This window comes from Henckelia pumila, chromosome 1, assembly GCF_033568475.1.
Source record: "Henckelia pumila isolate YLH828 chromosome 1, ASM3356847v2, whole genome shotgun sequence".
NCBI lineage: Eukaryota > Viridiplantae > Streptophyta > Magnoliopsida > Lamiales > Gesneriaceae > Henckelia > Henckelia pumila.
The window spans coordinates 143,405,462-143,410,249 of NC_133120.1; positions in this window are offsets into that span (position 1 = coordinate 143,405,462).

A 4,788-nucleotide genomic window follows, 5' to 3' on the forward strand; every position below is an offset into this window, starting at 1 on the left:
CTCAACTGATCTGGGTTATCAAAGGCTAGGATATCTACTGAACTCATAAGTTGATGAGATATCTGTCGTATTCAAGAAGTCATAAATTCCCAGTCCTTGAAAAGTTGACAAAACAACTTAAATGCAAAGTACGAAGCATTTAAGAAGCGGTCTAATAAAGTATGCAAATCCATAAATAGTATTTAATATGAAGACACATTGAATAGACACTTTAAGGCTCTCCAAGTACAGATATTCATAAGATATTATCGCATTTCACAAAAAAAAGTACTGATATCTGACACTCAAGACATGTCCGACCATTGACAAAAGGAAAAATACGTTGGACAAAGCCAATATAAATATCAGAGCTTATCAAGAAGAAAACACAGAGTTAAGTTAAAAAAGATTTTCATATTTGAGCACTTGAAACAATTCTTGAATACTCGACTGCTCACTCAACCCTTCGCTCAAAGGCATATCTGATCTACAAAGAGATCTTTCCAAGGGTTACTCAAATCCAGCTGTTGTTTGAAGAACACTATCTGCTACAAGGATTTGAGATTCTAAGCCTTCAAGAAGCTTAGTTTATCATCATCAACTGAAGAAAGTTTGATAAGAACTTGGAATCTTATCAGTGTGAGCATTTGATAAGTCCTAACTTGGATCGAGTGTATTGCAAGATGTTTTATAAACAAAGTCTTCTAGTGTATCCTTCCCGTGAGGAAGATTGGGTAACGTAGGAGATTGAGCTCCGAACATCCATAAACATATTTGTGTTTATTTACGCAACTGTATTACACTATTTTCATCATTATCATCTAGTTTAGTGAGAGTAACTCTAAGTAGCTCTTATATATCTAGAAATCTAAAAGAAAATCGATTGAGTAAACTAACATTTGCTCAATTACATTTCATTAAAGTTAAATTTTGAGGAGTGTGTATTCATCCCCCCCCCCCCCCTTCTCTCTACACACACATTCGATCCCCAACATGATCTACAACAAATTTTCTACAACAATTAAAATATTATTTTGAGATGGGTTGAGAATCTTGTCGGGAAAAAATTTTATTCCTTATCCCTCTCTCGGTATAAATAGGGATGGGAAAAATCTCAAAAATTCGTGTCGGAACTTTTTCGAGACGAAAATGTGGTGATGTTCAGGAAGGGTCGGAATTTCAGACTACTTTTGAATTGCATATAGAGACTTTGAATTTTTAATATTATTCTTCTTTGAAAATTAAAATTAAAAAAAGTGTTAAATTATTGCAATATATTTGATGTCTGTTAAATTATTACAATATATTTAATGTCGAAATTAAAAGGCGTGAATTTTTGTGGACCATCAAATGCGCTAAATGGATTGAACCATGGGGTTGATCGTTGTTTGGCTTCTGACTGAATTCCACCCTATCTTTGCTTGACTTTACTTAATAAGTCATTGATATCGTTTGGTTGTTGTCATGCCAACCCTTGATTGCCTGTCGAATGTTTTTTCATTGACAAGTTGTTGGATGGTGGGACATTGTAGCAAAATTTGAATTTGTAGATCAATTGACAATTCAACACTTAAAGCATTCAAAACTAACACAATCATAAGGATGAATATTATATATATATATATATATATGTAGATAGATAGAAATTTTCAGCTGCCCAACAATTCCTACCCACTTCATGCACAACCATTAAAACCCAGTGGTGGGTTTTATTAGTGAAAAAAATCAAAAATAAAAACAAATAAAACACACCATCGGGTTTTAGTGGTCGCGCATGAAGTGGGCATGAATTGTTGAACAACTGAAAACTTATATATATATATATATATATATATAAGTTTTCAGTTGTTCAACAATTCATAAAGTAAATATATATATATATAAAGAGAGGGAGAGAGAGAGAGAGTGAGAGAGAGAGAGAGAGTGTGTAATATCCAGAAAATTCATAAATCTATTCATGATTTATTAAAAGAATTTTAAATGAGTTTTAAGTTATTTTATTTTATTTAATCAAGATTTAATACTTATTCTTAATTAAATGATTTCATGTGTTGTGTTAAATGATTTTTAAGTTATTTCATTTTATTATTTATGATTTAAAAGAGTAATATTGATTAAATGATTTTATATTCTTAAATTGTTTTAAATTATTATTATGCATATGATTTCATGAATTATGTCGATATTATTTTAACGATTTCGATTGAGTTGATGGTTTCAGGTCGAGTTTGATTTTGGACTCACGGGACGAGGCTAACCTACTCACGAAGTGTTAGAAAATAATTCTACGAGTATTTTGAGTATAATATTGGTATCATTTTATTTATTCGTCGGGAGAAGAAAATTTTATTAGTCTGAGTTGGGATGTGCTGGACAGACTATGTTTTATGTAGTCAACACACGCGTCATATTAACTCCCCCTCTTTCACACTTATATACTCCTCTACCCCCATCTTTAATTTCAATTCCCCACTCCTTTAATGTGTTGTCTCCTCTCCCTTATTGCTTCATTCCTCCTTGCACGTCACTTTTACCCTTCCTTTACACTCCTTTGGTTCTTCATTTTGTTCATCTATTCTTTCATCCGTGGTAAGTCCAAGATTTCGAATTCCGATTGTGCTAAGGTTAACTCGTTGCCAAGACTTCGGATCAACTCCATCTTCGGTTAAGGCAAGTATTTTAAAGTTTTTGAAACCACCATTCAAGATATAATTATTTTGATATGAAAAGATGTATTTTGAGATATGTATGCATGATTTTCAAGAATTTCAAGAGCATGAAGTTTTGATTTTAAGGGTTTGAAGAGCATATTATGTGATAGTATTAAATCGTAAAGTGTACGTCGTTCTTGACATGTTCTTGAATTTGATTCAAGAGATACATGCTTCTTTTAAGTTTTTATGTGTTTTTGAAGTTTCAAGGGATATTTTATTTAAAGTATATATTTCGAGTATTAGAAAATACCATATTTTGAAGTATTGAGTTAGTTTGAGTTAAAGCTTTGAAATGTTGCATGTGTTGGATTGTCACGGATTACCGATACTCATTACAATTTTGAAGATCAAAATTAGTGTACTGATTCAAAAGATATGAGGCCAATTTTATTGGAAATCTATCTTATTTATCTACAACTTTCATGTTTTGAGTTTTGTTAAAATCATTTTGGAAGATTGTCCAAAATTTCCCCGAAATGTGTCTAGTGTTTTGAGTTTCCGACATTGACACATATCGGTAGCATGGGCATACCGTTTTATGGAAAACTCCAATTGAGGTGAGATTTTCGGCTTTAGAAATCCAAGATCAAGGGCTAGACCTCTAATGTTTACAACTCTTCCAAATTCCGAATGGAAAATAGAGTTTCAGAGCGATCAAGAAGACCCATTTGCACAGGTCATGCGCGCCCGCGCCTAGAAGTGGAGCGGCCGCGCCTTGCCTTCAAAATTCATGATTTTTTTATGTTATTTTAGGGTTTTAAATTCATGGTTATGATCTTTTAAGTCTTCTAAAATATATTTAAGAGTTTATATACAAAAAAGTTTCAAGTTTTAAGTCAAGAACGAAAAGAACGACTTACGTGGATCGATTACGTTATGTGATGCATGTACATGTCTAAGTTTCATTCATGAAACCTATGTTCAATATGAAAGTATGATTTTTATCATCTATGACAAGCATGAAGTTATTGAGTAAAGTTTTATGTTCATGAAACGAAAGTTAATGAAGGAAATTACGATGATATGATGATGCTTCATAATGAAATGAAATGTTATGATGATACGATGATATGATGATGAAATGAAAGATGATGAAGCATGAATGAATGATGTTAAGATGAAGCATGATATGATATGTTGATGCATGAAAATATTTTGATGTTTTATGTGTCTTTGTGGTGGCAATACGGGACTGGTACTCCGGTTTGAGCTCCAGAGGGACTTTTCCAAATATGGCTCAATGTACGGGTTTGGTACTCCGGGATGAGCTCCGGAGGGGCCTCCGAAAATGAATGAACGAATTTTATGAGGCGTAATGCCATATGGCTCAATGTACGGGTTAGGTACTCCGGGATGAGCTCCGGAGGGGCCTCCGAAAAGAAAGAAAATTCTTGTTGATCAACAGAAACTACGAATGTGCCCATTATGATGGTTGCCACAATTTCACATAATTCATCACCGCAAAATGATAAGTTTTAATGTTATGTTTATGTTTTATGTCCACGATTTGAGGTTGTCCAAGTTGCATGATTTTAATTAGATGTTAGTGCAAATGTTTATTTAAGAATGAAATGGTAAAGTTTTGAGGAATTGCATGAAATCTATTTTCAAGATTTAAAGTTAAGTAAGTTGATGTCTATGTTTAAGTTTCTTGCATCTTTTAAGAGTTTTGAAGTTCATGTTTAAGATTTTAAGTTTAAAGTTTCATGATGTTTACGTTAAAGTTCTTCAAATTCAAGGTATCATGTTATGTATGTTCAAGTCATTAATTAAATTATTTTGAAGCTATAATGATATTGACATAAATATTTTAATCTTGTTGAGTCCTTTGGACTCACTATACTTGAATGGTGCAGATGGTTTAGCAGGTTTGATTTAAAAAGCTTTGGTAGCACGGCTGAAGAGTCCAAGAGACGAAGACATTACATGACACAACAGTTCAGAAGCTCTGATGTTTCTTTAAAAAGAAAATATTTACCTATGTTTATTTATTTTATGTTGTTACAATATTTTATGTACGATGTTTTAAAGTAATGATTTTATTATTTTCATTGTCAGTCTTTTAAAGATGAGTTTTGAGGATTTCAAGTGTTTT